The following is a 27,792-nucleotide window of genomic DNA, read 5'->3' as shown; positions in this document are numbered from 1 at the left end:
CCACACCTCTTAACACTCCAATCCTTCTCAAATAGTGAAACTCCTGGAGACTAAAAATAGACCTGTGGCACCATTCCTATTCAGACCACCATACCAACATATGTGGGTCTCAAGTTCAGGAAAATAAGCTGGATCCTAAATTAATAGTAATATCAATGCCATGTAAGTCATTCCTAAAGCTTTAATTTTAAGGAATTAATCATGTACACTTAAGAAACAGCCATATTTCTTTAACCACAACTTTTTTCATGGCCTTGGATTTTCCTTCTTTTCCTTTACAACCCCTAATATCTTTTCTAGGGCTTCTGAATTTATAGTTTCACTGATGCATTCACTCATTTAAGGCACATGTATGAACTGTAAAGATATAAACATTTTTATAGTACCTTATATCTATATTGTATTATAGATAGAAATCTTACTCATGTCCTACCTACACTTTTTGAGAAAAAGAGACAACTATCACTGAAAAAGTAGTGAGGTCAATTATCAAAAGAAAACCAGCACCTGATGTTGGCATATGTGATTTAGCATATTCTTTAAATCACTATAGAAAAAGATTCAGATTACAGCATTAAAAAAATCAATATCTGTTACCTATATGGTTTAGATGTAATTATCTAAATAATAAGAACCTAATAAAATACTTCAAGATAAAAATAAATTTTGATGAGTAGCTGTCAATAATGTTTGAAACTGGATTCGTATGTTTAAATATCAGGATTTTCCCATAGAATGATTTAGGGTTCTTGAAATTAATGTAAAATGTTCATTCAAACAAGCATTCAATGCTAAGCTTGGGAACACTAGCAGGAAGAGAGGGGAAATGCACATTGCAAATATCCCCAGCTGTTCTCATGTCCGCAGTGTACTAGGTGTTAAACTTAACACATTCACACAGCGGTTCCCAGGATTTCCATTTTCCTAGGTATGTGAATCAAAAGTGCAGCTTCTACATAAATTGACTTTTAAAATCTTATGTGTTTCTGTCTTATTTCCAACTCCATTTCATTTGAAAAGTCAATAATGCTTAAGGCATTGCAACCTTAATTTTGCCCACTGTATCTTCTGGTTTCTTTTGAGGAATGTTAAGTAAGCACTTTTAGAAAGCCATGCTTACATCCGTACAGCCACCTGCGACATGCCACATTCAACCTGTCATCCTTGTCTATCAGGTACTATGAGACCATCAATGCAAACTACTGTCTCATTCCTAAATACATACATAATAAGATAGCTTAGAATCTGTAAAACATAAACTCACACATGAGGCAACTAAGCAGCTGATATCTGCAGAAATGAAACTGAAATATGGGAAGAGAATGAGGTAGTGAACACCAAACCTGGAATAAAACACATACAGAGAGAGGAGAGAGAGAGACAGAGACAGAGACAGGGAGACAGAGAGACAGAGACAGAGAGAGAGAGAGAGAGAGAGAGAGAGAGAGAGAGAGAGAGAGAGAGAGAGAGAGAGGAGAGAGAGAGACTACAAGGATCCTCAAGAATCAACACTGTGAAAAAAGCAAGAAGCTTATTTAGAATAGTCTGTGAGCGGTTTATGCCTGTATATGTTGGTTTTGGGTTTCAATGTATACAGAGTAGGAACAACTTTATGGAAACAGAAGCGTAGAAACAGACACAGAGCTGGGGAGTGCTAGGGAGCCATGGAGATGGCACAAGGGTAGGAAAGACATACAGGACCACTACAAACAGGGTCTCAATGTTGCAATGCCTGCAGACCTAAGCTAGTTATACTATGGTACTGAGACCTTACTTCTGTTGTTTGATTTCTCTTACCTGGCAACACAGCTTGTGCTTCATGCTTTTACAGAAGTGTCATGGTCAGGATGGAAGACATCCCCAACCTCCCTTTAGTGCTAAAGGAAGGTTCCTTTAGTTAGCCTAGAAAGGAGGCACTTTTGTGGGACTTAACCATCTAGTCCTTATCTCTTTTTTTATTATTTTTTTCTTTTTTACATATGCATTTATATTATTACACATATGCAAATAATCTGCCTACAGCAAGAAGGACCACAAACCAATCAGGAATTATATAAATGTTACAGTCATAGCATTTTGGCTGTTTGTATTTGGCAACCGAAAGGAATTGAACTAGTCCTTATCTTGTTCTGCATATCACGGCTCCACCCTAACCATCCCCGGGAAATGATAGGATAACCTCCCTTTGCAGACTGGCTCTATTTCCTGAAGCCAAAAGAAATCAACTTAAAGAGAATGTATTCAGTTTTTGCTCTAACTTGAATTTTTAAAAAAGCAGGTAGGGTGTGCTACGGTTCTTCACCTGTAAGGCTAAGCCACGGGCTAAAAAAATAAAAAGTGTCCAGAGCCAGGAATGGGGAATCGTCTTTGGAGTTGTTGGTCAGTGAGATCCCATAGACCCCCAAACCTTTTGCCAGCACCCTTAATTACCCTCCAGAATTTGATAAAGTGCTGTGCACTCTCCATGGTACCAGTAATTATCAGTCTTGCCCAGATTTGAACAGTGCGAGCTACAATAATAACCAGACTGGTAAAACATGGGCACTGGTGCAATGGTGGCATGAATGTCATGAGGATACCAACTACTTTCTGATAGGATTTAAAGCCAGATACATTAGAAAAAAACTCATTCCTGGCACTCTTTACAGGATCAAGAACCCATTGGTAGGTAGGTCATAGGCCCCAGAGGATAAGATTTTGCCATTAATCTACTGAAAAGGCACAGTGTTGATTAACTAGATTCTAAATATTTACCCATGAAGACAATTCCAAATCTCAACTTGCATCAGAGAAGCTTCATCTTGAATCATAGCAATTAACACCGGGACCTACAATTGGTCCACCATGCAGATAATCAAATAATGTGGAGTACTCATCCCTAAGTAGGGAATCTATGCTGCAACCCTCTTCTCAAGTCTCAAGGATCAGCATTAAACACACAGTAGAGAGAAAAGATGTAAGCTAGAGGCAATGAATGGCAGTGCTTTCTGGATAACAGGGAAGTTGCGTGTGTAAACTGACAGTGGCCCTAATTAGAAGCAAAAGACCTGCAAAAGATAGAGCCAGACTAAATCCCATCCTGAGTAGGGGCTCATGAAAACCCACCATGAGCTGAGAAGATTTGGGAAGCTGATGGCTCCTGAGAGATGGAAATTCAGTTTCCTTCAGGTATCTGGCTGATGGGAGGCTATCCATACTCCAGTACAAAATACACTTCAAGGTACAGGTATAGGCCAGGATTTTCTGAGCAAAGCCTCAATAACACAATTAGCAGCCAATATTGTCAAATCAGATTGCAAGAAAATAAAATCCTTTTGCACAACAAAGAAAATCATCAACAAAGTAAAGAGACCACCTACAAAACTGGAGAAAAACTTTGTCAGCTATAATTCAGACAAGGGTTAGTGTACAGAACATACAAAGAATTACAAAAAATTAAACATCATACACTTCCATCAATTAATAGATGGGCTAACGAACTAAACATGTTTCTCAGAAGGAGAAATACAAACGATCAATAAATAATTTAAATGTGTTAAGCGTCTTTAGCCATCAGGAAAGAATACAAATTAAAATTACTTTGAGATTCCAGCTTACCACACGCATAATAGCTACCATTAGGAAAACAAATGACAAGTGCTAAGAAGAGCAAATGAAAGTGAGACTTTTATTTACTATTGGCAGGAGTAGAAAATGGTAGAGCCACTCTTGAAATCAAGATGAAGATTTCTCAAGACCTAAACATACAGCTATCAAATAGCCCAGCTATAGCATTTCTGGGCATTTACCCAAAGGACACCATAGCCCAACCACAAAGCTGCTGGGGTAGCAATGTTTCCTGCTACTCTATTCTCAATATCAAAGAAATGCAATCAGCCTAGACCATGACTTCATCTCTGGATAATGAAAACATGGTAATATAAACAATATGAATTATTTCAGCTGTAAAGAACAACGAAATTAGTAGTAAGATGAATGGAAATGAAAAACATTAAGTGTGGTCATTTGGGATCAGAAAGATAAATAATGCGCGCTCTCTCTCATATGCAGACCTAGCACCTAATTTTCATATATGTGTGTTTATGTATGTATGTATGACTGTAATTAGAGATCAGGACAATAGAAAGGAATCCTAAAAAGGGGGAAAGAAGCTTTAAGAAAAGAGGTGCAGAAAAGAACAGAGCACATGTGATAGTAAAGAGGAAAGAGGAACAGTGGGAGCAGAGGGGTTCACATTAGGAGGAGGGCAGGGCGATGGCAGAGAAAAGTAGGGATACAGAACACTATATATTAAGTTGCAAGGAAATTTGCTATTTTATATAGTAACTAAAAGGGGGGAGGGGTCCCCTGGATGGGGAGACCTGGTGGCACTCAGAGGAAGGACAGCAGGCTACCAAGAAGAGACGTGATACCCTATGAGCATATACAGGGGGAGGAAGTCCCCCTCAGGCACAGTCATAGGGGAGGGGAGTAAGGGGAAAATGGGAGGGAGGGAGGAATGGGAGGATACAAGGGATGGGATAACCACTGAGATGTAATAAGAATAAATTAAAAAAATAAAATTTAAGAAAAAATAAAAAAATAAAATAAAGGGGGGGAGGGAGATTGAGATGTAGGTCAGTAGCTAAGAGGACTTGCTGCTCTTGCAAAAGACCTGGGTTTAGCTCTCAGCCACCACATGGCAGTTCAAACTATCCATCACTCCAGTTTCAGGGGCTTCTCACACTCTCTTCTCACCTGGATGGGTGCTAGGCACTCACATAGTGCACATACAGATACATAGGCAAAACAAACACTTGTTCACACAAAGCAAAATACATAAATATCTTTACAGTTTAAAATATATATTTAAAATATATATTTAAAATAAATGTAAAAACAAAAGAAAGAAGCCTCCTCAGAAACATAAGTGAGGCAGGAAACAAGAGAAGGGCAGTTCTAACCTTATGACAAGCCTACAATACTCACAAATCTCAAATTCAGCTGCAGGTATTGGTGGGACGCGTACATGGGGTAAGAAGTGCAGAGAAATCCCATTTTATCACTCTGTATACCTCCGAGGGCAGTGGCCAGGAGCCCTCCTGAAAGACAATCTGTCAATGAAAACTGAGCTACCCTGGACCAGAAAATGGAACAATCTTAGGTCAGGGAGCGTCAGTTTGGTTTCCCACAGCTCTAGTGCGAGGGAAGGCTCAGAGAGACAGGTGACTAAAGGAAGAGAGAAAACTAAGGCAACAGAGGATTAGCTCAGAGACTTGCAGAGGGCAGGGCAGCCCTTCCAAGACCTAGGAGTAGATCTCATCAACTGAGAATATGCTTGCAGCTTGACAGCTCTGAGTCTGGGATCAGCTAGTGTAGAGCACGCCCTGGAGACAGCTGTTTATCATCACTGCTGTAGAGCCTAAGGCTCCAGAAGAAGACCCACAGCTGTGTCCCTTGGGTAAATTTCAGGAGATTATGAAACTGCAAAGGTTCTTTCATCTGTACCAATTTCAATGTTGTGATTGCTTCCTTCAATCCCATGGCAGGTGGGCCCTGGCTAGAGAATTATCAACCAGGGATTTAGGAGTCTCTGTAGGATTAAGAACCCACCCAGCCCATTGGCGACATAGCTCAATATGCCCAGCAGAGGCCCCTGGACTGTAAAGGAGAGCTATAAAAGGGAAGATCTCTCATGACAATACTGGATGCAGGTCTAAAACAGACTCAGCTATAACATAAACCTCATAAAACAGTCTGCATGGTTAACTGATGCACCTGACCCACAGGCATCCATTGGTAGCCCTCACCATTTTAAATCCAAAATGAAGCCTCATTGCTTCCTTATTTTTCATCCTTGTAATTCCTTTTTTTTTTTTAACGGCATTTAAACAACATAGAGTTTTAATTGTTTTTGTTATATTCCACTTCATTAACTATATTCATGCATTTTTTTACGTTATTGAGACATGTTTTTGTTTACTTGCTTATTTTTCTCCTTGGTCCCTATATTTGCTCTTTCTCTTTCCTCTGTACTTTTATCACTACTGGGTTTCTAAATACTTTGTGTTTTGTTTTCTATTTCCCTTCTTACATTATCTGACAATATGTTTTCACTATTTCAATGATAAGAAATTATTTTTTTCTAACGGAACACTTTTTAATTCTTTTAAAATAATCTCTTTTTTCTTGTCTCTTCCCTCAACAGCATTTTTCTCAAGTCCTCATCTTCTTCTCGCATTATTTCATTTAAGATAACTTTCTATTTCTCACTTTTCTGTGTCACTTCCATTAAAACACTACTTACACACACACACACACACACACACACACACACACACACACTGGTATTCATAATGTAATTAAACAGCAAAAAAGTGAAGTTCTGACCAGCCTTTATACAGTAACTGTTGGTGACTACAATATTCTGGTGTCACCTGTAGGTAGATCACCAGAACAGAAGATCATCAGGGAAAACTTACAGGTAGATTATATCTTGTATCAAAAAAAAAAAAAAACTTAATGATATATATAGAGAGAGTATTCATTGCCAAAGACACAAATAGCCTTTCTTCTCGGTAGTCCATGGAACTTCCTCTAAAAGAGATCACATTCAAGATACAAATCATGTCTAATAAATGTAGAAGAATGAAAATAATGTATTGTATTTTATAAGCTCAAAATGAAATAAAACTAAAAATCAATAACAAGAAAAACCCCAGGAACCACACAATTACATGAAGACTTAACCATACACTCTTCAGTGACTAGTGGATCGTTGAAAAATCAGTAAAACTTACAAAATCAGCATCAAATGAGAAGGAAAGCATAATTATCAGAAACTTTGTTACAGAAATAAGGAAGTTCTAAGAGGAACATTTACAGTCATGAGTATGCATATTAAAAAATCCAGGAAGATCTCAAAGGTGTAATGTAATGATACCTCTTAATGTCTTAGGAAGAAAGAACCCCAAAGCACTAGGTATCAAGAAATAATTTTAAAATGAGGCAGAAATTATTGAAGTGGATATTAAAAGAACAATACCACAAGATCAAACAAAAGGTGGTTCTTTGGAAAATACAAATGCAATTGACAAATCTTGAGGCAGACTAACCAAAGGAAAGGAAGAAAGGCCAAAATTCATAAAATTGAAGATGTAAAAATATCAATCCCCACACAATAATAGTGGGGGACTTCAACACCCCACTCTCACTGAAGGATAAGTCATTGAAACAGAAACTAAACCAAGAAATAACATCATTAACCAATGCCATGGGTCAAATGGATCTAACAGATATCTATAGAACCTTTCACCCAAACAAGAAAGAATAAACCTTCTTCTCTGCACCCCATGGAACCTTCTCCAAAATTGATCACATCGTAGGTCACAAAGCAAACCTCAACAGATACAAGGGGATTGAAATAATACCTTGTATCCTATCAGATCGCCATGCTCTTAGGCTGCAATTCAACAACAACAGAAGTAACAAAAAGCCTACACGTGGAAACTAAGCAACTCTCTGCTAAATGACACCTGGGTCAGGGAAGAAATAAAGAAAGAAATCAAGGAGTTTCTGAAATTCAATGAAAATGAAGGAACAATGTACCCAAATTTGTGGGATACATTGAAAGCAGTGCTAAGAGAAAATTCATAGTACTAAGTGCCTTTAAAAAGAAATTGGAAACATTGCACATAAGCATCTTAACGACACAACTGGAAGCCCTAGAAAAAAAGGAAGCAGAAACACCCAAAAGGAGTCTGGAAATAATCAAACTCAGAGGTGAAATTAACAAATTAGAAACTAAGAAAACAGTACAAAGCATCAACAAAACCAAGAGCTGGTTCTTTGAGAAAATCAACAAGATAGACAGACCATTAGCCAAACTAACTAAAAGGCAGAGACACAGTACTGAAATCAAAAAAATCAGAAACGAAAAGGGAGACATAACAACAGACACTGAAGAAATTCAAAGAATCATAAGATCCTACTTTGAAGGCATATATGCCACAAAATTTGAAAATCTAAGGGAAATGGATGATTTTCTTGATCAATTTCAATTGCCAAAGTTGAGTAAAGAACAAATAAACAAGCTAAATAGTCCCATTTCCTCTACAGAAATAGAAGCAATCATGGATAGTCTCCCAACCAAAAAAAGCCCAGGGCCAGATGTTTCAGTGCAGAATTCTACCAGACCTTCAAGGGTGAGCTAATACCGATACTCTTCAAGCTACTCCAAAAGATAGAAATGGATGGAATATTACCAAATTCATTCTATGAGGCCATAGTCACATTGATACCTAAACCTCACAAAGACTCAACAAAGAAAGAGAATTTCAGACCAATTTCTCTCATGAACATCGATGCAAAAATACTAAATAAAATACTTGCAAAACGAATACAGGAACACATTAAAGATATCATTCATCATGACTTGGTAGGCTTCATTCCAGGCATGCAAGGATGTTTTAATATACGAAAATCCATCAATGTAATCCACCATATAAACAAACTGAAAATTAAAAAGCCACATGATCATCTCTTTAGATGCAGAGAAAGCATTTGATAAAACCCAACACCCATTCATGTTTAAAGTTTTAGAGACATCGGGGATACAAGGCACTTTCCTCAACATAATAAAGGCTATATACAGCAACCCAATAGCCAATATCATATTAAATGGTGAGATACTCAAGGAAATTCCTCTAAAATCAGGAACAAGGCAAGGCTGCCCACTCTCTCCATATCTCTTCAATATAGTACTCGAACTTCTAGCCAGGGCAATAAGACAACAAAAGGAGGTCAAGGGTATCCAAATGGGAGAAGAAGAAGCCAAATTATCCCTGTTTGCAGATGATATGATAGTGTACATAAGTGACCCTCAAAATTCCACCAGAGAACTCCTATAGCTGATAAACACCTTCAGCAAATTAGCTGGATACAAAATTAACTCAAAAAAGTCTGTAGCCTTCCTATACACAAATGACAAGCTTGCAGAGGAAGAAATTAGGAAAGCCACACCCTTCACATTAGCCACAAGCAATATAAAATATCTAGGAGTCACTCTAACTAAGCAAGTGAAGGACTTGTTTGAAAAAAATTTCAAAACTCTGAAGAAAGAGATTGAAGATGACCTGAGAAGATGGAATGATCTTCCTTGCTCATGGATCAAGAGAATTAACATAGTAAAAATGGCCATCCTACCAAAAGCAATCTACAGATTCAAAGCAATCCCTATCAAAATACCTACACAATTTTTTAAAGACATTGAAAGTTCAATTGAGAACTTCATATGGAAAACAAAAAACCCAGAATAGCTAAAACAATCTTGTACAATAAAAGGTGCTCCGGAGGAATCTCCATACCTGATCTCAAATTGTACTATAAAGCAATAGTAATTAAAACAGCATGGTACTGGCACAGCAACAGGCTGGTTGATCAGTGGAATCGAATCGAAGACCCAGATATGAATCCACACACATATGGTCACTTGATTTTTGACAAAGAAGCCAAATCCATTCAATGGAAAAAGGATAGCACCTTCAACAAATGGTGCTGGTCTAACTGGAGGTCTACGTGTAAAAAAATGCAACTGGACCCATATTTGTCACCTTGCACAAAACCCAAATCCAAGTGGATTAAAGACCTCAACATAAAATCAGAGACACTAAGTCACTTAGAAGAAAAAGTGGGTAAGAGCCTGGAATGCATTGGTACAGGAGACAACTTCCTGAACAGAACACCAACGGCCCAGGCCTTAATGTCAACCATTAATAAATGGGGCCTCATGAGGCTGAGAAGCTTCTGTAAGGCAGGAGACACTGTCAAGAGAACAAAGTGACAGCCTACAGACTGGGAAAAGATCTTCACCAACCCTACATCTGACAAAGGTCTAATATCCAAAATATATAAAGAACTCAGGAAGCTAAACACCACCACACCAAATAACCCAGTTGAGAAATGGGGCTTGGAACTAAACAGAGAATTCTCAACAGAGGAATATCAAATGGCTGAGAAACACTTAAAGAAATGCTCAACCTCCTTAGTCATCAGGGAAATGCAAATCAAAACAACTCTGAGATTCCATCTTACACACAACAGAATGGCTAAGATCAAAAACTCAAGTGACACCACATGCTGGCGAGGATGTGGAGAGAGAGGAACACTTCTTCATTGCTGGTGGGAATGCAAACTAGTACAGCCACTTTGGAAATCTATCTGGTGCTATCTCAGAAAAATGGGAATAGGGCTTCCTCAAGACCCAGCTATTCCACTCCTTGGAATATACCCAGAAGATGCTCCAGCACACAACAAGAAACTTTGCTCAACCATGTTCATAGCAGCCTTATTCATAATAGCCAGAACATGGAAACAGCCTAAGTGTCCATCAGCTATTAAAAACAAGGAATTCCTGAAATTTGTGGATAAATGGATTGAGCTAGAAATGATCATAATGAGTGAGTTAACCCAGAAGCAGAACGACTTAAATGGTATATACTCACTTATATCTGCATACTGGCCCAAGGGGCATGTCCCACCAAACCCTTCGCTTACTAGGAAACTGGGACAGAGGGGAGGACATCCTATTGGGACTCTAAATGAGAGAAACATGGGAGAATAGCAAAGTAGAAGGATCCAGAGAGTCCTAGAAACCTACAAGTAGAACATTATGATAGGCAGATTTGGGTCCAGGGATCCCACTCAAACTAAGGCACCAGCCAAGGACAATACAGGCGGTAAACTTCAAACCCCTACCCAGATCTAGCCAATGGTCAGAACAGTCTCCACACTTGAGTGGAGAGTGGGATATGACTTTCTCACGTGCTCTAGTGCCTCACATTTGACCATGTCCCCTGGAGGGGGAGACCTGGTGGCACTCAGAGGAAGGACAGCAGGTTACCAAGAAGAGACTTGATACCCTATGAGCAAACACAGGGGGAGGTAATCCCCCTCAGGAACAGTTATAGGGGAGGGGAGTAAGGGGGAAAGGGGAGGGAGGGAAGAATGGGAGGACACAAGGGATGGGATAACCATTGAGATGTAACAAGAATAAATTAATAATAAAAAATTAAGAAAAAAAAGGAAAAAAATAAAAAAAAATTAAAACTCTAAAAAATAAAAAATGGAGATTACTGCATATTCCAGTGAAACACAGAGAATGTTTATGGAGTATTTTTTAAACTTTAAGTATTTGTATATTTTTTATTATATTTTTTGACAAATTCTGCTTCAGGATTTGAAAATTGCATTTATTCTTCCCAAAAAACCACCCTTTTGTTTCACATTATGTACTGTCTTTAGTATCCATTCCAGTGAGTTCTGCCTCACTTTTTTACTACTGAGAAACTTATATGTATAACTGGAAAACAGACTGAATGATTAATTCCTAGACACATATTTTCCATAGAAGACAAGAAAAAATAATTTTAGGCGTCTAAGGGAAAAAAACAGAATGACTTTTAATTTGGGCTGCAGCTGATGAGGTAGAGACTGTTGAATCCTGGAACCCTTTGATACCCTTCTTACAATCACTGGCTTAATGTTAACGTTAACGGGTGCAAAGTGCACTAAGAAATAACAGTGGGTACAAATGTGATGCTAGCGTGAAGCTGGGTTGTAGGAGTGCAATGCTTACTTGTAGAAGCTGCAGTGTTCAAACTCTGAAAGCACCTAGTCATTTGCGAATAGCACAATTTGTTGACGTCCCAAAACATATTTGCCCACCTCAAAACCATAATTAGCATAAGTTACTTCATATTTGAATGTTATAAAACATTAAATATTTTTATATGTCTATCCACATGTTATGCTTCCATCTTCTAACAAAGGCTTCTTGATTTTAAAGATGATGCTTGGAAGTTTGTGAAAAAGGAGACTTATAGATTGGAACTTTCTCAAACTAGCTTTTACATGATGTTAGATATAACATTTTTTTTTAAAAACCAGCATGTTTTAAATTTGAATGTGCAATTATATTATAGATTTTGCAGGAAAATAGATTTGCTATCTTCTCTGCAACTATAAAAATCTGTGAGCTTAGTTTGTTCTATGTCAAGTTGTCCTGGGATGCCCCTGGTATATTAATTAGATGGGAAGCTTCTGTAAGACAACATCAATCCAAAGTCTAGTTTATCACAGCACTGCAGCCCCATGTCACCTAAGAGCCATCTCAACACACACACACACACACACACACACACACACACACACACACACACACACACACCTGTTAAGAAATAGACTGATGTTCAGTTCTCTAGTGCTCTACAAACTTTTTGAATTGCAGGTATAGACCATCATAAAGTTTTAAGGATATATCACCAAGATGTTTGAATTTCTTTTGTTTCTGAACACACGAAACATGTACCTTGCCTTCCACATGTCATCTTTCCATACAGCACCCACCAATGTTGTTTAAAACACCTTAGATCAGAGTCCAGACTTTGTGTGGAATAAATTGTAGTGTTCTGCTGTGCGTACAAAGTTTTCTGATCCTTTAGAAAGTAACAGTTTAATAAGGAAACAACAGAGACTGAACCTGCGAGCTCCTCCATTTTGAGGTTTTTGGTCTCAGTATATTTAAGACTTACAGAGTAACTTTTGCCAGGTCTCTCTGTTTAGATATGTCTACGCTTTCCTCACTTCTAGATGAAGACAACACACCTGTCCACAGGAACATCACAAGTGTGAATCTAGATGCTAGATCAACAGACCCCTGGAATCGGCCACCCCAGAAACAGTAGTGTTCACTGTGCTTCCTCTGTTTGCTTTCTTCTAGGCTCTGTAGCTGAAAAGCTAATAATTCTCCCAGTGTGGTTAATTGGTAATTAGTGAGCTGATCTTTTATAGTGTATGAATTCCCTATACCTCATTTAACTTTCACTCACTAGTTTTTGAAACCACCGGTAAAACAATATTCCACTCTAGCAATAGTCTAATGCCATAGTCCCTTCTACCTTTACTGGTTGATATTTGCTATAAGGAAAAGTTATCTTTCTACACTGGGGTATTTTTATAAAATGGTAGAAGTCATTCATTTTATACAATGAATTACAATTGATGGATTGTATATATTGGCATAATGTTTTCATGATGCTCAGTCGGAGCTGGGGCCTTGCACACACCATGTTTTACTACTGAGCTATATGTACCCACACATCCCTCCATTACAGTATATTTCAGTAATACATTTCCATGAACCTCTGTAGCATGCTTAATGTTTTAAAAAATAATTATTTAGAGTAGCCACAGAACCAGATATAAAATATATAACTTCCCCTACTGCCATATGTTAATGTGCACAAGATTTGAAAAATTAATTGAATGCCTTACTTTCTTGAGAGAGTCTTAGTTTTCTTTCAACATTCTTTAATATCTCCATTTAGAATAACATAAGACATTTAGTCTCCTTATCCCTTATCTCCTCAAGCTGTAGCAATTTTTCACTTTTAAATTTCTGATGACCTTGACAATTTTCAGTACTGATCTGGCACTTTGTATGACATTCACTCATTGAGGTTTGTCTGATCTTTTTGTCCTAATCATTTTGGGGTTATAGATTTTTAGAAGGACATCAATGTGATTTATCACTATTGATGGTAACTTTAACCACCTGGCCAATGTAGGCGAACGAAGCATTTGTTAGGTTTCTTCCCTCTACAAGTGACTTTGCCCTTTTTACACTATATTCCTGCAATGGAGGGGGGGGGGGAATCTCAAGGTTCAACTCATATGTAAAGAATGGGAGTGATAATATGCATTTCCATAAAAGCTAGAATATAACACAGTACATGAAATTGTTTATACAGTAGATTTATCTGTTTGTTCCAGGTATGTATTCAGTCATTTAGACCTTCATAAATTATAGATACACATATATTTGACTATATATCAAATACATATGTTCACATTCAGAAAACACATGTAGTCCAGATATCTCAAGCAGTCCCAATTTCTTTCTCCTGCCACTTATTACTGTCTTTGATTTCAGCTCTCCATGTTCATGTTTTAAATTCTGCTATTACCCAATGTATTCATTTTTGCATATGGACTTTATTTATTTATAATAACTACATACAATAAGAACAGTTATGAAACAGTCAGGAAGGCCATATGTAAAGTTACATTCAAAATATTTAGCTCATTTGTATTTGGCAACTTTGAAGAAAATGCTATCCATCCTATCTAGGCAAGTGTAAATTTTTGTACTTAAATCATTCTCTGTCATATTTATCAACTTAAAAACATTTTCTAGACCTTATAACATTTTGTTAATCCCAACGTATTTTTCAAGAAGGGTGTTGTAACATTTAGATCTGCTTTCCTTTCTCCTGTGGCTTCATTGAGTATCACATCGCTACATTTGGCTTTCTATAGTTTGGATGTAATATAGCTGAGTTATTTGGGATGTTCTTGTTTTGGCTCTTCTTGTAATTTTATTATCTGTATTTTGTTGTTGTTGTTGTTGCTGCTGCTGCTGCTGCTGCTCTTAGGTTACTAGACTCTGTACTTTGGCATTTGTCATTATCATCTAAGCACTTCTAGTCATAAGTTATTTCCTCTGCCCAATTGTCTCCTTCCTGGTTAGTATTCTAATTTCATACCTTTAAAACATTGTAATAGGCTCCCCCCACCCCATGTCTGCATTTTTGTTGTTTTTCTTTTGTGTGTTGCTTATAAGTTTGCAATGTTTTGATTGGACTGTTGTCTTGATTAGTAATCTTATCTTCCTTTTGTTCAAATTAACTTCTTTTTAATTTTTTATTTATTCACTTTACATCCCAATTGTAGCCGTCACCCTCATCTCCTACCAGTGCCCCCTACCTTCCTCATCCCCCCTCCCCTCCTCCCCTAGTCCTCAGAAAGGGAGGGGCCTCCTCCCCATCATCTGTCCTTGTGTTTCCCTTTTCATTTCTGATTTTGTTTATTTGAAACCTTTCCCTCTGCCTTTTAGTTAGTTTTGCTAAGGTTTGTCTATCTTGATGATTTTCTCAAAGATCCAGCTCTTGATTTTGTTGATTCTTTGAATTGTTTTCTTTGTTTCTAATTTATTGATTTTTAGTCCTGAGTTTGATGATTTCCTCCTGTCTTCTACTCTTCTTTCGGTGTGTTTACTTGATCTTATTTTCTTAGCCATCTCAAAGGTATTGACACATCTGTGAAAGAGACTTTTTATTTATGTTAATTCTTTTATATTTTCTTTTTTTTTGTTTGTTTGTTTGTTTTAAATTTCTCTTCTCATGTAGACCATGGTTTCTTGCAAGATGTCTACTTTTTTTTTCTTTATGTATTTGGCATACTAGTCACAGTCATTTCCAGTTTTCAGTCTGAGAGTTCCAACATCTGTGTCACATGAGTGCTGTTGGGAAGATCATTCTATGTAGTTCTTTCTGTTAACCTATTTCTCTGGCCGCTGGGCTGTACTTATCATATACTCTACCTACCAGTCTCAGACATTTCAGACACTCACGTTTTTGTGTCCTCTTCAAGCAATGGCTTTTTAATATTTGTCCCCTTTTAGTCAATATTATTTCAAAGGAAAAAACCTCAAAATAGTATTGTATTTATGCCCCACAAAACATGGACAAAACATTTAAATATATGACCTAAAATTAAAAAGCTGCTAAAAAAAACATGGGAAAGAAACTTCCACTTCTTTTTCTAGGCAAGCATCTACCGCCATTTTTTTTCTGTCCCACTGAATTCAAGACTTTCGTAGGTGCCCTTCCTCAGTAAAAGATTCCCTCTCAGCTCTTTTAACTCTAGTCTAGTTTATTATGCTTAGCTATTTGATACAGTGCAAGCTATTGGGGAGGGGGCAGAACATTTATAACAGCCTAGTTAAATGTCAGTCTTGTGGTGGGCCTGTGACTTAGGGATGTGAGCATCACAAGAGTCCCTCCAGTGGTAAGTTGATTTCTGCTGCACTGGACTCCTTGGGTTACAGTTATCAGTCTGTCTCTTTTAAAGTGTGGCTCCTATGGGTTGCTTATAGTTTTACTTTCTCTTTGGTGAAATAAGGCAGCACGGGAATAAGGGCACATTCCATATGGGAAAGTTTCAGATTTACACACTAGTCAAGTCCTGCCCCACGGACACTTACGTTGTTAATATCCTTTGCTTCGTATTGCATTGCTCTTGACAGAGGCATGAGAGAATCTTTGCCTGATAAGCCCTCAAGAGAAGCTGGCAATGTTCTCTAGAAGTTCAGAGAGCTGTTTGGCCCTAGACCCTCCTCATTGTCACAATCATCTTTTGGTGCTCCATTTTTTTCCAGGGTCCCAGCACATCTGTTTTCACTAAACAGATCACAGTTGCTGCGTCTCTCTGGACCATCACTTTCCCAAGCTTTCAGGGTGGTTATTTTGTTCTCTGTATTCAATTCTTTGATGGGTCCCAAACACCTAATTATCACATGGTTGGGCGTTGTGTTGTTGGTGTTGTTACAAGGGTGAAGATGACAAGCCTCCAAGGTCTTGCTTCAGAGCTGAATTTGTCCCTGGGCTCCTCCCAGGTCATCTGCATTCTTTGAGCATTTTCTTCCTTTCTGGGGCTTAGAGCTTCGTCTTGTTCTTACCTTGACTATGATTAAGGTGAGACTAAGATTAAGGACCATCAGTTTCTCTCAGTGGAAAAAGAATATTTACATTGTGTCTTTGTGCCAAACTGTGTAAGCTTATAAATAAAAGTGTGTATATCAAATGTGTGCATATGTGCATCTGTGTATTTACAAGGATTTTTTTAATACCTTGCATCATAAGTCAATAACACAGGACTTTTTAGGTCTTTCTCACTGAATGCTTTAATTCCTTTAATAGTAAGAAAACAAGTTCCTATAATTTTGAACATATTTATTCATTTGTACAAGCTGAACTTATCCAGGAAGTAGTTTCATAACTGATTATCAGACCATCATAAACAACAAAATATGCATTGCAGTGTTTCCTCCTTGGCATTAAGATATGCAAACTTCAAGTATACAACTTTAATAAGATTTGACAAATATCAGCATCATAGAAACCCACAGGCCTGACATACTTATTCCCCCTGAGAAATTTCTCTCTTGATTCCTTCCCAATTCATCCTGCATCTGTCCCAGAAGCAATCACAACCAAACTTTTTCCCATAAGTTAAATTAGTTCCATCTCTTCCAGGACGTCACATAAACAGAATCACACAGTGTATGATTGTCTATCCCTGGATTTCTTTTATTTAACATAGCATCTGTAAAATTCACCAAGTTCTTAAATATGATTGCTGTAAAGAGCAATTACACAGTCTGTTTTAAAGCAATTACTATTTTTACAAAAATGGAAACACTTTTCTTTAAGAGATACAAATCTTGTTCTTCCCCCACACTCAAAAAAAAAAAAAATCAACCAACTGCTTTACACCTCTACCAGCAGTTATGAATATCCGAGATACACTGTCACCTGTCTAATATTTGACAGTCTTGTCACCTTCAACCATCTATTTGTAGTTCTTTTAAGAGCTATCTATTCAGTTCATTGGCTCATTTATTGACTGGGGGATTTGTTTTGTTTTTTAACTTCCCAATGTCTTTTTTTTTTTTTATGTTTCTTTCTTAACGTATATATTTAGCTTATTACACATGATAGTATGAGAATTGTACACATGGATTTCCTGTGTTTTTATCAAAGCACCCACCATTCCCACCTCTCTACCACTGTTTTTCTCTCCCAACAACTTGTGTTATTTGCTTAGCCCTACTTACTACTGCCAGTGAGCATGGCTGTAGAGCTTTCACTGGGCATTTATATCCTCTCCGCAGTGCATCTCTGAAGCAGACTGTCTCCCTCCCTTGGAAGCTGTCGACTGTGGATAGCTCCTATCTAGGAATGGGAATTCCTGACACAACCCCCCTCCCCAATCCATGATGGATATTGGCTGGTTGGATCTTTTTCAAGTTTTATGCATGCAGCCATGGGTCCCATGAGTTCATGTGTGCAATGGCCCTAGTATGTCCAAAACCATTGCTCTGCTGTAATGACTTACTTGGTTTTTCAGTTTTGCAGTTCCTTATACAGTCTGGATATTAATCCCCGTTTGCAGTGGAGGTGGCAACAACTTTTTCCCCACCTGTAGGCTGTCTCTTTGTTCTGATAATGTTTTCTTTGGTATGAAGAAGCTTTTTTAATTTTATGTAATCATACTAAAAAATTATTTCCTGTGGGGTTGGAGTCTTTTTCAGAAATTCCTTGCCTATATCTTGAGGGGTGTTTGCCTGCTTTCCCCTAGAAATTTCTGACCTTCAGGCTTATGAGAATGCCTTGAACCCATTTGAATTGTTTTGTGTGGAGGGTGAGACTACAGGTCCATGTCATTCCCCTTCAGGTGTAAAGAGACTCTTCTCAGTACATTTTACAAAAGAGGTTATTTTTCTCCATATAATTTTTGATACTTTTGTCTTTAAAATACATAGATATATGTATCTGTGCAAGTTTATTTCTGGGTTCTCTGTTCTATTCGATAGGCCTGTTCCATAGGCCAGTTTTTGCACTAGTACTATGTGGTTTTCGTTATTACAGTTCCACAGCGTAATGTGAAATCAGATATTGTTGTGGTTCAAACATCTCTCTCTTTCCAGTAAAGATTCTCCTAACCATTCTTGTGTTTCTGTGTGAACCTGGGAATTTTCTTTAGTTCTATGAAGAATTTACTGGGTTTTATATGTAGCTTGCAGTGAATCTGCTGATTGCTTTCAGCTACATAAACATTTTCACAATAGTCATTCTGCTTATCCATGGTCACAGAAGGTTTTGATGCTTTCTTCAATTTCTTTCCTCAGTGCTGTAAAAGGTTTCATCGCTGAGGCCTTTCACCTCTTCGGTTATGTCTGCTTTTCAGCAAGCTTCAAACCTACAGTGAATAAGACTCTTTTCCCTGTGGGTACCGTATTGATCAAGTGGGAAGAGAGCAAGCAACCTTCCTCAATTCCTGTTCCCAGAAGGAATCCTGTGGTGGCTTGACTAGGAATAGCTGTATATATTTGAATCCTTGGTCATCAGGGAGTTGCACAACTCGAGAGGGATTAAGAGATATGGACTTATTGGAATAGGTGTGGGGTTACTGGAGGAAATATGTCACTGGGGGTGGACTTTGGGGAATTCAAAAGCCCAATGCAGTCCCAGTGTCTCTCCCCTCCTGCTGTCTGCAGATCCATATGTAGACAGTTGTCATAACAGTCTATCATGTTATGATATGCTCTTTCTATACCTAGTTCCTTTGGGGCTTTTATTATGAGGGAGTGGTAAACTTTATTGATGGCATTTTCTGTTAGCCTTGAGATACTCATGCAATTTCCATCCTTCAGTCAATTTGTATTTTGAATTACATGTATTAATTTATGCATTTTAGGTGAAATATCATTCATTCCTGAGATGAAAGAAAATTGGTATGGTAGTTAGCCCTTTTAATATGTCCATGAATTTAGCTTGTAGGAATTTTAAGGAAATAGTTTCTATGTCTATTCATCAGACAAATTGGCCTTTAGTTTTGTTTATTGTCTCATCAAATTTTAGAATTGGTATAAGGTTGACTCTATAAAACAAGTTTGGTAGCGTTCTTTCCCTGTTTTGTGTTCCACTTTGTGTAACTAACAATGTAGTATCTAAAAATGAATCAATTCCCTGGAATTTTCTTTGTTAGAAAACTTTTAATTATTCTTTCAATTATGTTGATAATCTGCTCATTGTTTTTATTTGGGTAGACTTTATTAAGTTGATTTTAATTGGTGAGTCTTATTCATTTTCATGGTCATACGTATCTAAGAATTTATTCATTTCTTATAAATTACCCAGTTTTATTGAAAGTTTTAAAGTACTGCTTAATAATCTTTTATATTTAATTATGTTTTCTAATAATTTCTCTTTTTACATCTCTAATTTTATCACTTTGGGTCTTTTCTTCCTTCTTTTGGTTAGTTTGGCTACAAAATTGTCAATCTTGGTTTTGTTTTGGCTGGGTTTGAATTTTTCCAAAAAATATAACCCTTTGATTAAATCTCTGTTGTTCTTTTAGTCTACATTTCATTACTTGTTGTCTGATATTTATTATTTCTTATCATATGTTGTTCTTGAGTTTAGATTGTTCTCATTTGATTAAGACTGTGTAGTACATCATGGTTGCTTATCTGGGATCTTGAGGAGAACTAACTCAGCTGTATCCCAGTGTTCTGGCAGGCCATTCTTCATTTTTACTTGGCTCTAGGAACTTTAAAAGTCCACCCCCTTGAATAAGTAGTTATTCAAGGATGTATCGCGTTGTTTCTGGAAATTTTCCTGCTGTTGGTTTCAAATTTTATTGCAGTATAAACTGATTGGATACAATAAATTATTGTGGTTCTCTTCTAGTTCGTAATACTTATTACATTACTTAGAATGTGGCCTTTTTTCAAGAAGAAGCTACTGGAACATGTGAGGAATTTTTATTCTGTATCTACTGCATGGAATAATGCTCTGTATATACCCGTTATATCAAGATAACCCATGAGTAATTTATTTCTGTGGGGGTGTTGTTGTTATTACTGTTCTTCACTTTTAGTTTTGATGACCTAGAGATGAAATTGAGTGTTGAAACCACTGGCTATTATCATACCAGGACCTACCAGCATTTGAAGTTTTCCGCCTATCAGTGTTCGTTTCATGATATTAAGAACATCAATGTCTTATGCATATATTTTTAGTTGGAATGTCCCTTGAACTAAGTGTTACCTTTAATAAAATGTAGTAACTTTTTTCATTCCTTGTGATTCAGTTGGATTAAATTATTTTTTATCAGATAAAGAATAGCTATGCAAGATACTGGCTCAGTTCCATTCGCTTGCTAGATCAACATATTGTTTTCTGTACTTTGACTCTCAGTCTATTGATGATTTACCAGCACATTGTAATTCTCCTAGATATGCACACAATATAGCAAACTACCCTCCAGGACTGATCTAAACCCCTCAAAGCCTACATTTTTACATTTCATGTTTTCTTATTATTTATTTATGTATTTATTTTTCATCTTCTGAGACAGGATGTTATCCCACAGCCCAAGTTGGTCCTGAACCCACATTTCATTATTTAATACTATATTTTTAGTTCATGTTAAATATTTTAGAATTTTGTCTGGGACTTCTTCTTTTATTTATATGATACTTGGATGTTTGTTGTTTAAAGTTCAGATTATTGGAACAATTAAGATATTATATTATTGATTTCTAATATATCTCCTCTTACAAACTTTATCCTAACCAGCATTAGATACTATCTTGAAGAGACCTGTGGGACCTCCGAGCAGCTTTGGGCTTGGATTTCTCTCCACCTGCCTGCTGCTTACCAGCTTGGCCCATCTGGGACACAGAAAGCTAACAGGCAAAGGTGAGTTGGTGCAGACCACAACCCACATCAGTGGGCATCCCTAAGAGGCCTGTGGGATACCCAAACAAGTGGCTCTGGGCTTGGATCGCACGGGCCACATCAGCCGCCATCTTGAGAAGGACCGTGGGACAGCCAAGCACCTTTGGGCTTGGCTCTCTCTCTGCCTTCCTGCTGCTTACCAGCCTGGTCCATCTGGGTCACAGAAAGTGATCAGCAGAGATGAGTCAGGCTCAGGCTACAACCCACATTATCCGTCTTACTAAGGAGGCCTGAAGGGCATCAGAGAAGCTTTCAGATTGAAGCTCTCTCAGACCTAAAATGAGAATTAGAAGCAACAAAGAAAATACAATATGAAGCAATCATGGTGTTAGAAAACCTGCAGACACAAGCAACACCAACAGAATACAAGATATGGAAGAGAGAATCTAAAGTGTAGAAGACATGGTGGAAGTTATCAACACATCAGTCAAAGGAAATGTTAAAAGTAAAAAGTTCCTGACACAAAACATCCAAGAAATCTGGGACATTATAAAAAAAAAGACCAAACCTAAGAATAATAGAAATAGAAGGTGAAAACTAAGCTCCACAGCCCCCCAAAAAAGTTTTAAATAAAATCATAGAAGAAAACATCTCCATAAACATGCCTATAAACATACAAGAAGCCTATAGAACTCCAAGTAGATTGTACCAGAAAAAAAAATTCTTCTGCCATATAATAATCAAAACATTAAACATACCGAACAAAGAATATTAAAAGCTGCAGAAGAAAGGGCCAAGTCACATATAAAGGCAAACCTATCAGAATTACACCTAACTTCTCAACAGAGACTATGAAAGCTAGAAAGTCCTGGATGGATGTCATGCAGGCACAAAAAGACCACAGATGCCAAGCCAGACTGATATATCCATCAAAATTTTCAATTACCATAATTGGAGAAAACAAAATATTCTATAATAAAACCAGGTTAATACATACCTAGACACAAATACAACTGTACAGAAGATACTAGAAGGAAACTCCAACCCAAAGAGGCTAATTATACACAGGAAAACACAGGAAGTAAATAATCTCACATCCATAAATCCAAAAGAAAAGAAGCACACACACACACACACACACACACACACACACACACACACATGCCTCCACTACTATCATCAAAAAACCAGAAACTAACAACCACTGTACATTAATATCTCTCAACATCAATGGCCTCAACTCCCCAATAAAAAGACATAGGGTAATAGAATGGATGTGAAAATTGATCCATCATTCTGCTGCATACAAGAAACACACCTTAGCAATAAAGACAGACATTACCTCAGAGTAAATGGCTAGAAAAAGGTATTCTAAGCAAACAGATCCAAGAAGAAAGCTGGAGTAGATATTTCAGTATCTAATAAAATAAACTTTCAACCAACACTAATCAAAAGAAATGGGGAAGGTCACTTCATACTCATCAAAGGAAAAATACACCAAGAAGATGCCTCAATCCTGAACATCTATGCTCCAAATGCAGGAGTACCCACATTCATAAAATAAACATTACTAAAGCTTAAATCACACATTAAACCTCACACTGATAATGGGAGACTTAAACACCCCACTTTTACCAATAGATAAATCATCAAGACAGAACCTTAATGGAGAAATAAAGAAACTAATACACATCATGAATGAAATGGACCTAATAGATATCTACAGAACATATTACCCAAACACAAAACAATATACCTTCTTCTCAGAACTACATGGAGCCTTCTCCTAAATTAATCATATACTTGGCCACAAAGCAAACCTCAACAGATACAAGAAGATGGAAATAACACCTTTGCATCTTATCAGAGCACCATGGAGTAAAACTGGAACTCAACAACAACGGAAACAACAGAAAGGCTACAAACTCATGGAAACTGAAGAACTCCCTATTCAATGACCTCTGAGTCAGGAATGAAATAAAAAAGAAATTAAAAACTACATAGAATTCATAGAAAATGAAGGCATAACTTACCAAAACTTATGCGACACAATGAAAGCAGTGCTAAGAGGAAAGTTAATAGCACCTTCATAAAGAAATGGGAGAGATCCCATACTAACAACTTAACAGCACACCTGAAAGCTCTAGAACAAAAAGAAGCAGATAAACCCAAAAGGAGTAGACAGTGGGAAATCATCAAACTCAGGGCTGAAATCAATAAATTAGAAACAAAGAGAACAATTCAAAGAATCAACACAACACAGAGCTAGTTCTTTGAGAAAATTAACAAAATAAACAAACCTTTAGCCAAACTAATTAAAAAGCAGAGGGAGAGCATTCAAATCAACAAAATCAGAAATGGAAAGGGAGATACAATGATACACAATGAGGAAATTCAAAGAATTATTAGGTCTTACTTCAAAAGCATGCTGCAAAATTTGAAAATCTAAATGAAATGGACAATTTTCTTGATAGCTGCTAATTACCAATTTGAATCAAGACCAGGTAAACAAAGTCCTACCAGTCATCAAAAGTCTCCCCCCTACAAAAACAAAGTCGGGGCCAGATGGATTCAGCACAAAATTCTACCAGACCCTCAAAGAAAAGCTAATACAAATTCTCTTCAAACTATTCCACAGAATGAATATTACCAAACTCATTCTATGAGACCACAGTCACCTTGATACCTAAACCACACAAAGATGCAACAAAGAAAGAGAATTTCAGACTAATTTCCCTTATAAAACATTGATGCAAACATACTCAGTAAAATACTTGCAAACAGAATCCAAGAACACATCAAAAGTGTCATTCACCATTCCTAGGTAGGCTTCTTTTCAGGCATTCAGGAATGGTTTAATATATGGAAATCCATCAATGTAATCTATCATATAAACAAACTGAGAGACAAAAACCACAGGTTCATCTCCTTACATCCTAAAAAAGCATTTGAAAAAATATAACACTGATTCATGTTAAAAGACTTGAACAGATTGGGGATACTGGACACATACCTAAAGATAGTAAAGGCAATATGTAGCAAGCCTATAGCCAACATCAGACTAAGTGGAGAAATCAATTCTACTGATTTCAGGGATTCTACTTAAATCAATTCTACTGATTTCAGGGACATGACAAAGCTGTCCTCTCTTTCTGTATCTCTTCAACATAGCACCTGAAGTCCTAGCTAGAACAATAAGACAACTAAAGGAAATCAAAGGGATACAAAATGGAAAGGAAGAAGTCAAAGTATCACTATTTGCAGATGATATGATAGTATATATAAGTCACCCCAAGAATACTACCAAGGAACCCTACAACTGATAAGCACCTTTAACAAAGTGGCTGAATACAAAATCAATTCAAAAATTTGGTACCCCCTCCTTTATACAAAAGACAAGCAAGCTGAGAAAGAAATTAGGGAAACAACACCATTCACAACAGCCAAAATAAATAAATAAATAGATAAAGAAATAAATAAAGAAATAAATAAATAAATAAAATATTTTGGTGTAACTCTAACTAAGCAAGTCAAAGACCTGTATAAAAAAAAGAAGACTTCAAGTTTCTGAAGAAAGAAATTGAAGAAGATATCAGATAATGGAAATATCACCTATGCTCAATGTCCCTAGTCATCAGGGAACTACAACAAAATGACTCTGAGATTCCATCTTACACACCTATCAGAATGGTTAAGATCAGAAGCTCAAGTGACAACACATGCCAGCAAGGATGTGGAGAAAAGGCAACGCTCCCCTATTGCTCGTGGGAGTGCAAATTTGTTCAACCTCTTTGGAAATCAATCTGGTACTTTCTCAGAAAATTGGGAATAGTGCTACTGCAAGACTCAGCTGTACCATTCCTAGACATATACCCAAAAGATGCTCCACCATACTATGAGGACATTTGCTCAACTATGTTCATAGCAGCTTTATTTGTAACAGCCAGGATCTGTAAACAACTTCAATGTCTATTAACATTGGAAGAATGGATAAAGAAACTGTGGTACAGCTATTAAAAGCAAGCTATTTTCAATAAAATATAAAAAGGAAGTCTAAAAGAGTTCTACAATTTGTAGCTTTATTCCAAAATCTCCAAATTTTCAGTCCAAAAAAAATGGACTGAACAAGTAGCTGCTAAAATAGCAGCATACACACACAAATACACGCACGCACGCACGCACGCACGCACGCACGCACGCACGCACGCACACACGCACAGCAGGGAAAGACATTCACCAAAGCAATTATATATGGTGAGAAGCTATAGTGGTCAGTTTTAGAATGAAGATGCATTGCGTGGCGGCAGAATGTAAGAGAAAATTCAAAACAGATTCAAATTTATTTTTCCCACGGAGTGTCTTACACAAGTAGTCAAGATGACTGAGTTAATCAGTAAATAGTGTTGCAACAACTGGGAAGCCAAGTAGGGACAAAATCCAGCAAGATCTCTACTTGGATACTAGCGATACAACTCTGTGGTTACAGAGCTTATTTACCATATGCAATGCCCTGGCTTCAGTTTACCGTAGGGAAGGAGGAGGAGCTTGAGGAGGGGGACTGACGAGGAGGGGGAGGAGGAGAAGGAGGAGGGGGATAGGGAGGGGGAGGAGGAAGAGGCTCCATAATGCACAGACTGACATAAAGCCTCCTGAAGGCTCCAACACAGTGTGAGTCCTGTGCTGATGTCTCTAAGTACATGGGGGCTTTGCTGTCTCTGTGATGCACATTACATTCCAATTCAGCCTTTCCTGGTCTTACCCATCTGTGTTCCAGTGATAAATGACTTGAAGGGGATGCTTGGTAGTCTATAATCTGTGTATGTTCTATTTGGTGGAATAAGAAATATGATGCCACAACTATTTTTGGGTTTCCATTTTTAATTACAGTGAACACTCTGTGCATGTATCACGGTGAGACTTTGCAAGTGTGGACAAAAGTACAATTTCTCACTGAATTGTTTGGTCAAAGAAGTTTTAAAAAAAACTTATTCCATAAGATCTCAGTCCATTGGAGTGTATTATGTACTCTGTGGACAATGCAGCCCTTATTTAGATGAGTTTTTCATATATATATATATGCAATAAATGTGCATTATGTTGGTATTCTGACTGTACAGAAATATAAAAATACTAAAAAAGTCTAGGTGTCTGACAATTCTGTCTGATCTTCTCTATACTCCCAAGACTGCTGTCTACTCGCTTCATAATTTATTGAGGAAAGGTGTGAAAATTCATCCCTTGAATCTTCTGCTCCTTGGCTGGAGCATAATCACCTAATAGCCTGTGGCAGCCTGTCTTGTCCACCACCTTCTCATAGGCTAAGCTTCCCACAAACTGCTTCCAGCCAATTCCTGGGCTCATTTTAATACTAAAACTTCCGACAAGACAGAGGACCCTACAAAAGACAACTTTATCTTAAGGACCTCCAAATCTGTCTAGCAGATCTTCCTAGGAGTGTGTCCTCACACTGTCCTGTACAGTCTCATCCATTTATCTCCCCATTTCTGTGGACTTACATTAATTTTCTTGCAACTTTCTTTGTTTTTCTGATCCCAATAAATTTTGCACATACACAGTCCTACACTGGGCTCTGCTTTTACCAATAGATGAGTTCAAACTCACCTCCAGCAAATGTCAAGATGCTTACATGGACAGTGACTTTTATCCTCTCTTTTTTATTGTCAGCTCACTCCTTGCTTCTTGATGCATATATCTTGTTAGATATATATCATTCTGCAATGGGTGGATAAAATACTTTATGCCTGCCATTGATGTATCATTTGTGATCTTTTTTAATTTTCTATAAATATGGACTATTATTTAGTGTTATTTACTTCAAACTCAAGAAAGTTTCTCATGTACTCTGGTGCCCCATATTTGACCACCTCCCCTGGATGAGGAGGCCTGGTGGCACTCAGAGGAAGGATAGCAGGCTACCAAGAAGAGACTTGATACCCTATGAGCATATACAGGGGGAGGAAGTCCCTCTCAGTCACAGTCATAGGGGAGGGGAGTAAGGGGGAAATGGGAGGGGGGAGGAATAGGGGGGTATAAGGGATGGGATAACAATTGAGATGTAATATGAATAAATTAATAAAATAAAATAAAAAAGAAAGTTTCTTAGTATTTTTAAAACAGATCTACTATAATTAATTATGAATTGTTATGTGAGATTTTTTTCCCATTTTGCTTTGTTCTGTGAATATTTTCATTGGAACTACAATTTTATATTCAATCTTCCTTCTCAATTTCTTCTCATAGGGTGTTAAACATTATTCTGTATTGTCTAAGTTTCATTGTTTGGAAACATTGACCGCCAACTATTATTTAGATCCTGTTTCTATATGTAATACTTAATTTTTCTCTAGTTGCTTGGGTATTTTCTCTTTACATTTGTTTTCATTCATTTAACTATGTAACACATTAATTTTTATATAGGTGAGCACTT

General features: G+C 37.3%; 1 pseudogene; it reads right to left on the bottom strand.

Annotated features, from left to right (window-relative positions):
• Positions 1 to 27,792, bottom strand: part of LOC127206419 (60S ribosomal protein L7a-like) — a 141,167-nt pseudogene that overhangs the window by 102,301 nt on the left and 11,074 nt on the right.

Source organism: Acomys russatus, chromosome 23 (assembly GCF_903995435.1).
Source record: "Acomys russatus chromosome 23, mAcoRus1.1, whole genome shotgun sequence".
In the NCBI taxonomy this organism is placed as follows: Eukaryota; Metazoa; Chordata; class Mammalia; order Rodentia; family Muridae; genus Acomys; species Acomys russatus.
This window is presented reverse-complemented; position numbering and strand designations above follow the sequence as displayed.